Source organism: Otolemur garnettii, unplaced genomic scaffold (assembly GCF_000181295.1).
Source record: "Otolemur garnettii isolate 467f Iridium unplaced genomic scaffold, OtoGar3 scaffold00163, whole genome shotgun sequence".
NCBI lineage: Eukaryota > Metazoa > Chordata > Mammalia > Primates > Galagidae > Otolemur > Otolemur garnettii.
In genome coordinates, this window is record NW_003852558.1 from 2,682,855 (window position 1) to 2,692,613 (window position 9,759).

Sequence of the window (9,759 nt, forward strand, 5' to 3'; positions counted from 1 at the left end):
TGTCTGCACTGGATAAGATGACCCTCCTCGATATCTGCATTCCAGTGGGTGGGCTAGGGGATGCAAAAAGGGAAGAGTAGCCCTAGAAGATGAGCACTTAATTTCTTTTTGCAACCTTTTAGCCAGACTTTTTTCTTTTTTCTTTTTTTTTTTTGCAGTTTTTGGCCAGGGCCACATTTCAACTCGCCACCTCTGGTATATGGGACTAGCACCCTACTCCTTGAGCTACAGGTGCTGCCCTAGCCAGACTTTTTTTTTGCAGTTTGTGGCCAGTGCTGGGTTTGAACCCACCACCTCTGGCATATGAGGCCGGCACCCTACTCCTTTGAGCCACAGGCACCACCTGGCCAGACTTTTTAGTATGACCAAGTCTAGCTTCACAGTAGGCTTCAACAAGTAGTCTTTATTTTATGTTTCAATTATCTACAGCTACATAACAAATAACTCTACAACTTAATGTGCTAAAATAAGAATGATTAAATTGCTTATGCTTTCATGAGTAAACCGAGCTTTGTTTTTTGACCTCATATGATACTGACATGGCCTATTCTACACCTTCTTTCACCTGCCAGCTGGGCTAGTCTAGAAGGACCAAAAGGCTTCTCACCCATTAGAGCCCTTGGTGCTGATAGCTGGGTGCTTTGGTTGTTGTCCATGAAGACTCTCTCTCCATTTGGCATTCATCTTTCACGGCCTCTCCATGAGAACTCTCTTTCCAGGAGAGGATGTTTCATACAGCCTGGCAACTGGCTTCCAAGAGAGTGAAGTGGAAGCTGCCTGGTCTTTGAAGGGTCAGGCCTCGAACAGACATAGTGTTACCTCTGCCATATATTTTTATCAGAGCAAGTCACAAGTCCAGCCCAGATTTGAGGGAAGGGAAATAGAGTTCATCTCTTAATGAGATAGGAGAAGCATGGGCATACATGGAGGGCAGGAATTGTAGGGAACTGTCTTTGAAAAATACCACAGTATTCTGGAAGGCTATGCACAAGCTGTGCAGGGCTTTATGACTATGAACAAGAGAAAAACAGACATCAGGAAAATTTTAGCAGCCTCTGCCAAATGGTTCTTTCATTAGATTTAAGTAATTTTCCCTAAAATATTCCTACATATTCAGAAATCATAAATTGTTACAATAGATTCTACATTTAAATTTTTTTATAAACAGAGTTAAGAATTGATGAAAATTAGCATCATATTATTCTCTAGCTTACCTGAAAGACATTTATGACCATGCATTTTTGTAGGCACCATTTCTTGGCATAAGATATTCTTTTTTAAATTTGTTTTCACATTATCCATGTTGAAATGTCTCTTCCAACATAATCGTACTTTCCCTTTTTATAGGAATATTTTTTAATGGTGTTATTTTTATATTGACAGGATCTCTGGTATATGGGTTGCTACTTGACTTTATACTTAATTAGTTCATAAATTTATGGGCTCTTGAGATTGGGATAGAGTTTAAATTTATTTCAATACATTAACTACAACAGTAATAACAACTGTGATAATTAATATTAAAAAAATCATACTAGTCTATGGTTATCTTATTTAATTCTCACCAAATTACTCTTTTTATTTTCATAGTGTAGTTGAAAGAAAGGGGACACTTTCTTTCCAAGATTACACCTAGTAAGTAGTGAAGTTGAGAATCCAACTCCAGCAACTGACTAGAGTCCATGTTCTCAACTTCATGCTCTTGGATGCTCTTTTTGGTCTAACCCATTTGGTGAGAGGTCATCCAACCTGTGTATTAACATGTGATGAGGAATTCTTTATTTTTTCAGGGTAATAAATTTCATTTTTTGAGTTTCATGAGAGACAGAAAAAAATTAACAGTAATAAATGATCCTGTCTCCCTGGAATCATGCATTGGTTGTAGTCAAATTATTTGGGTTCATAAAGAAAATGTCTTGCATGTATTTTATATGACAACTATCCAAATATTTGATGACAGTTATCACTGTTATATTCTTTCGTACTACACACAAGTTGTCTCCTCTCTATCAGCAGATACTTATGTGATAGCTATTTTACTCTTGAATACATAGCATTGATAAGTGATGGTTTGGCAAACCAAATCAATGAAACCCATAAGAATGGGCTAGTCAGTGATGACTATAGCACATAAATGCCTCCCTCATTTTATAGGTTGCCTAATAGATAATAGTGTATAATGGAAAGAATCAGACAGACCTGAATTTGGTCAGTGTTTCACTATTTCCACTACTTCCTAGCTTGGCATCTTTGATATGACTCTTCATTTTTATTACTTTTTCCTTGAGGAAGGTAGGGACAAGCAATATTTTTGTGTGCTAAACCTTAAACAAGGTAGTGTATGCAAAGGTGGGCATCTTGTGCTGTGCTCACATTCCAGAATATTGTTTTGTTGTTATAATTTTTAGTTAGCTATCTTGTGCATTTCTCTATGTAAAAGATATATGTGGAGAAGTTAAGAATGTGCCCAGCCATTTCAGGATACTGTTTCTGGGAGAGTTTGTTGTTAAGGTAAAATGGACTAACAATTTATCATGTAAGTCAAAATTGGGATAATATACTTCTAATGTCTGTAAAATGTTCAGAAAGATATTCACCCTGAATTTGGCCCCTAGGAATCCTATTTCTAAATAAAAATTAAAAGAATTATTTTTATTTTTGTTGGAAGGCTGACATACTAACATTTTTACTTTTGGCATCCAAATGATTCTAGGACTCCCCACCACTTAAACTTTTAAGGATATTTTATTGTCTGGCAATTAAATTTGGATGAGTTTGTGCTCATTACAGTTTGTTCTCATCCATTGTTTTAATGATGTCTGTTTGCATTTGAATGTGTTCATTTTTAATAAAAATGATGGGTTTATTTCATTTCAAAAGGTTTTATCAACCTCAAATATTGTCTAATAAACTGTGAAGTAAAATAACATTTTTCATTTTTTTTAACTTATGGAAAAGACAGGATTTATAACATTATTAAGTTAAATATTAAATTATATATTTTTTACTGGGTACAAAATGTGACAGTTGCTTAATCCTTCCTTCCACTTGCAATATTTTTTCTGAAACTATCAGAACAGAAGAATTAATTCAAAGTGAATAAAAGCCATACATGATGTACCCACAGTCAATATCATACTAAACAAGGAAAAGTGGAAAGCAGTACCTGTATGAACTAGAGCAAAACAAAGATGGTAGATAAGAGAAAGAAATAAAAGACATTCAATTTGGAAAAGAAGAAGTCAAATTATCTCTGCTCACTGATAATAGGATCTTATGTCTAGAAAACCCTAAAGACTCTACCAAAATCTTCTTAGATTTGATAAATTCAGTAAAGTTGCAGGATAGAAAATAATCAACCTGCAAAAATCAGTAGTGTTGCAATACACCAACAACAAAAAGTTGAGAACTGAATCAAGAAGGCAATCTCATTTACAGTAACTACCAAAAAGTTACCTAGGAACATATTTGACCAAAGAAATCAAAGATATCTACAAGGAAAACTATTAAAATGTCAATGAAAGAAATTGTAGATGACACATACAAAAATAGAAAAACATTCCATGTTCATGGATCAGAATTAATATCATGAAGATGATCATATTACCCAAAGCAATCTACAGAGTCAGTGCATTCCTCATCAAAATACTAACATCATTTTTCATGAAATTAGAAATACAATTGCAAAACTGATATGGAACCCCAAAAAGAGCCTGAATAGCCAAAGCAATCCTAAGTAAAAGGAACAAAGCTTCAGGCATCACATTACCTGACTTCAAATTACACTGCAAGGCCAAAGTAACCAAAACAGAATGGTATGGTATAATAAAAGACACTTAAATCTGTGAAACAGAATAGAGAACATAGAAGTAAAGCTACATATATCTATAGACAGTTGATATTTGACAAAGTCAACAAGAACAGACATTTGGGAAAGGACACCTTTGCAGCAAATGATGCCAGAGAAATTGGACTATCATATACAGAAGAGTAAAATTGGATCCCTATTTCTCATGATATAAAAAAAAATTAACTCAATATAGATTAAAAATGTAAATTCAGGATGTAAAACCTGAAAATATGAAAGTATTAGAAGGACACTTAGGTTAATGTCTTCACAGAGAATTCATGATTATGAACTCAAAAAACACAAGCAACATAAACAAAAATAAACAAATGAGATTTAATTAAACAAAAAAACTTCTGCACAGCAACAGAAATAATCAACTGAGTGAACAGACAACCTGAAGAATGGGACAGAGTATTTGCAAACTATGTAACCAATAGGGGACTAATAACAAAAATTTATAAGGAACTCAAACAACCCAACAACAACAATAATGGTACAAATAACCCCATTGATAGTTGTCATATAAAATACATGCATTTGTGTAAATGTCACAAATAGACATTTTTTAAAGAAGACATACAAATGACCAAGAAGTATATGACAAAATGCTCAACATCACTACTTGCCAGAGAGATGCAAATTAAAAAACCACAATGAGATATCATTTTATATCACTCAGAATGGTTATTATTAAAAGGTTAAAAGAAATGACAGATAGTGCTGAGGATGCTGAGAAAAAGGAACACTTATATACCTTTAGTGGGAATATAAATTAGTATACTTCTATGGAAAAAAGTACTGGGATTTCTCAAAGAACTAAAAATAGAACTACCACTTGATACAGCAATATCATTCCTGAGTATCTACCCAATAGAAAATAAATTATTCAAATAGATACCTGCACTTATGATACTTGCACTGTTTGCAATAGCTAAGATATATCAAGCCCAGTGTCCATCAATGAGGTTAGATAAGGAAAATGTACATATTGGAAAACTATTCAGCCATGAAAAAGAATAAGATTTTGTCTTTTGCAGCAACATGGATGGAACTAGAGGCCAGTGTCTTAAGTTGAGCGACTCAGAAACAGAAAGTCAAAACTTATAAGTATTCTACTTATAAGTGCCCTCACTTACAAGTAGAAGCTAAACACTGTGTACACATGGATATAGAGTATGGATTGAAGACAATGGAGACTTGGAAGGGTGAAGTAAGGGGAATGGAGGTGCAAAATTGCATAATGTAGGTTATGGGCATAATGTAGGTTATTCAGGTGATGGATACTCTAACCCAGATTTTACCACTATTCAATATATTCATATAACAAAATTATAATAAATAGAGTGAAATCTGCAGCCTTTTAGGTGGCTCATGTTATGATGTTTACCTATCCTGCTTTGCCAAGGGATTCTGTATACAGAAATTTGAATTAAATGGTGGGGATTTAAACACCCATTAAATTTATTTTTCAGAAAGAATAGCAGACCACAGAAAGGTTGTGACATAGCACATTCTGTGTTGATATAATGATAATACAGGTAAACTCTTCCAAACATGTTGCATTTGCCACATTGGTAAGTTTCCCAAATATATTATGGAATTTAATTTGCAAGGAGATGTGAATTTTAAATACCTTTAATGCTGACATTTCTAGTTCTAACAGGTCAATTTATCAACTTCTGCTTCTGTTAGTTCTTGCCTTCAGAGTTACTTCTTTCATTAATTTGTTATTTTGATTAAGTAAACTGTCAAGACTTTGACTTAAAAACAAAAATGAATTTAGAATTCTATTATCTTGTCTGCCTCCTGCACAGTGGTATTGTATTTTTTTTGTCTTACCAACTTTAGTTGTCATTTATATTGTCCTGGCTATTCCTTGTGGCATTCTATGTTGGGAAGCATGAAGCCCTGTATCTCTAGATTATAAAACCTCATTGAGGTAGACCTGTCTTCCCATGTTTTGTGTCCATAATGGAGAGCTTGGATAAAAAATTATCTTTCTAGATCATTTTTAAAGTTCCTGTGTAAATGTGACTTTTATGGAAAATCCATATTAAATCCCCTGGTGCAAGAACAGAGGAAGAATAGCAGAACAGAAAAATACAGACTAGAAAAGCTTCCAGACAGTAAGAAAAAAAAAAGCTATAAGAAAAGTAAAATACAAAACCAAACATAGCAACTTACAAATCTACCAACAGTAATTTTCCTATCTGTGGGTGTAGGGATAAGAAGTTATATTTTCCTAACACATTTATTACACACACACAGGGCTTTGATCTTATGCACACAACTAGCTCTTGGGAGAGGTGCGAGGTAGGATAGAGTACAAACTCACTACATTAGTTTTTAGGAGTCCCGTGGACTAGTTCCTGCTCTTTCTGTAACCTACGACTTTGAATGATCATCACACAACTGATCTTGGGTTCACCATTCATAGGAGAGGTGACTCCACATTCTTTCCTCACCATGTTAATTTGGAATGAATGATGGCGACAGGGCATCTACTAGACAGAACAATTAACCCTTCCATTCAGGTGCTTCTCCCAGACACCAAACATTGGAATTTTGATGTTCTCATAATTTCTTTGCCTAATGGATGATGCCCCTCCTAACCACTTTATACCATTTAAATACACTTGATCTAATCAGACTTCCTGCATTTGATTTTACTAATCTGTTAAACACTTTATAGATTATCCTAAAGGCTGGAAGATCATGGAAGGTCCATCTGCTGCTATTTCTCATTGCCTCATGTTGGCCACAATACATTTTAATTGTTTTTCTCTAGACCATATGCTTGCCTTTGTAGTCTAATTTATCAGGAATGCTGGTTTAAGTTAGAGTAGGGGTAAGTAGTACTCCCTGTTAGTATGGGAGACACTTGGGGCTGTTAGAAAGACAGGGAAAAAGCAGGCAGCTACTCACTAACTCTACATATGGATTTAATATTAATAATCATGCTCAATATAGAAAACCAGAGCCATAATTTTCTTCAAAAATTTGACTTGAAGTTGCAGAGGATACAAACAAATGGAAAAATATGTCATGCTCATCAATAGGTAAAATCAACATTGTTAAAATGTCCATACTACCCAAAGTGATTTACAAATTCAATGCAATCCCCATCAAATTACCAATGCCATACTTAGCAGATCCTGAAAAAAATATTTTTATGTTTCATTTGGAATCAGAAAAGAATCCAAATAGCCAAAGCAGTCTTAAGGACAAAGAACAAATCTAGAGGCATCACATTTCCAGACTTCAAGCTATACAACAAGGTTTAACCAAAACAGTGTGGTATTGGTACAAAAATAGAGACATAGACCAATGGAACATAACCGAGAGCTTGGATATAAAATTATCTACCTACAACCAATTAATCTTCAACAATGCAGACAACAATGTACACTGGGGAAAAGAAGCCCTATTCAGTAAATGGTATTGGGAAAATTGTATAGCTATGTGTAGAAGAATGAAACAGGATACTTACCTCTCACCAATCACAAAAATTAATTCAAGATGGCTAAAATACCTAAATCTAAAGCATGATATAATACAAATTCTAGAGGAAAAGGTAGGAAAAACTGTAGGGGATGCCAAGAGCCAGATGACGTCTGAGCAAGATGATCTGCAGCTGAGGGGTGGACCCGCCAGCCATTTGTCCACAGGTGTTCCTTGTGAAAGAAGAGCTCCCTTCTTTAGTAGTCATTTGTTAATTACTCCCCTCACCTGTGTTGTATGGTCTCAATAAAAGGCTAGTGTGGAGGTTGCTCAGGGCTACCCTGCAAAGAAGGGCTAGCCCGTCTCTCTCAAGCTTGCACTTCTAATCCTCATCATGCCTGGTTCCTTCCTTCAGTGATTGAGACCAGGGCCATGGGGGCCCTACAGGTTGCGACAAAAAACTCTTCTAGATATTGGCCTATGCAAAGAATTTATGACTAAGACCCTGATGGAAATTATGGCAATAACAAAAATAAACAAATGGGATTTAATTAAACTGAAAAGCTTAGCTTAGCTTCTGCAAAGCTAAGAAAACAATTAATAGAGCAAGTAGACAACCTACAGAATGGGAGAAAATATTTAAAGCTATGCAACTGATAAACAGCTAATATCCAGAACTTATAAAGAACTCAAGCAATTCACCAAGAAAATAAAACAACCCTGTTAAAAAATTGGCAAAGGCATGGACAGAAGCTTCTCAAAGAAGAATGTGAAATGCAAATTAAAAGCACAATGATCTATCACCTTCCCCCATTTAGAATGGTTTTAAAGGGGTTATGAGGTAAGGTGATATATCATTGTGGTTTTAATTTGCAATGATGAATCAGGCAAATGCAAATTGATGATATATCATCATTTTCAAATGGCCAATAAACATGAAAAAGTGCTCAACATCATTAATCATCAGAGAAATATAAATTACAACCACAATATCACCTTACTCCAGTTAGAATGGCTTTTTTTTTTGAGACAGAGTCTCACTATGTCACCCTTGGTGCTGTGGCATCATAGCTCAGAGCAACCTCAAACTCTTGGGCGTAAGTGATTCTCTTGCCTCAGCCTCCCAAGTAGCTGGGACTACAGGCACCCGCCACAACACCTGGCTATATTTTTTGTTGTAGTTGTCATTGTTGTTTGGCAGGACCCAGACACGGTTTGAACCTGCTAGCCTTGGTGTATGTGGCTGGCACCCTAGCCACTAAGCTACAGGCACAGAGCCCAGAATGGTTTTTATTAAAAAGTCTAAAAATAATACCTGGCAGGGGAGATTCCATGATCATGAAGGTGGTTGTCCTAGGGCAAGGCTTATCCATTGCACTCCAGATGTGCTGACCCCTACAATTTCCCCAAATGTGGGAAACTCAACTGCATAATTTGTGGTAGTGGGGGATTGTATTTTCACTTTCCCCTGTGAAAAGTAAAAAAAAAAAAGTCTAAAATCAATAGGTGCTGGTGTGGAGGCAGAGAGGAAAGAACACTTAAACACTGTTGGTAAAACTGCAAATTAATATAACCCTTACGGAAAACAGCATGGAAATTGTTCAAAGAACTAAAAGTAGACCTACCATTTGATCCAGCAATCCCACCACTGGTATTTCCCCAAAGGAAGAGAAGGGGGAGATGTCTTTTCATCAGAAAGACACCTGCATTTGAATGTTTATTGCAGTACAATTCACAATTGCAAAGATGTGGAATCAACCCAAGTGCCCATAAATTAATGAGTAGATTAATAAAATACGATGTATATATACCATGGAGTACTACTCAGCCATAAAGAAGAAAATTAAAACCTTTTGCAACAAACTTGATAGAACTGGAAACTATTTTCTCAAATGAAGTATATTAAGAATAAAAGACAAACACTGCATGCATTCACTATTAAATTGAAACTAATTGGGGTTTGGAGGAGAAGAAGGGCAACCCATCTACTGGGTATAATGAACAGTATTTGGGTGATCATCACATCTAGAGCTGGGACTCAAGCATTACAGTAGTGATCTAAGTAACGTAAAACTTTGTGTCCTCTTTTGAAATAAAAATATTAGACTTGAAAAACCATGATTGCAATGTTAGCTGCAAAGATGGTTTAGTGTGATGTTGGTGTTTAACATTAGCGTTAGTTCAACACTCTGGAGAGAGAACACTGTTTCCTTCTAGGTATCTAAAGTTTGTTCACTATTGTTAAAACCAAAAATAGATTCAATGATACGATTGTCAAACATTTTACTTTCATTACTTTGAGATCTAAAACATTGTTTTTAGGTATCTGGTTGTGTAAGAACTAGGTAATTGGTAAGATTCTCCAGAGTCCCTGTTCCTCAGATTTGTAAAATCTTCTCTTTTCAAGGCAAATACAAAAAAAAATAGTTATTTCAAGATTTCTATTTAACAGTTTATATTAAATATAT

At 35.2% G+C, this 9,759-nt stretch overlaps 1 non-coding gene across 1 annotated transcript; it reads left to right on the forward strand.

Annotated features, from left to right (window-relative positions):
- The first annotated feature begins 8,599 nt into the window (after positions 1–8,599).
- On the forward strand, positions 8,600–8,762 carry LOC111728500. Its single transcript, XR_002775774.1, has one exon. It is a non-coding gene; the product is annotated as a U1 spliceosomal RNA (small nuclear RNA).
- The last annotated feature ends 997 nt before the right edge of the window (positions 8,763–9,759 follow it).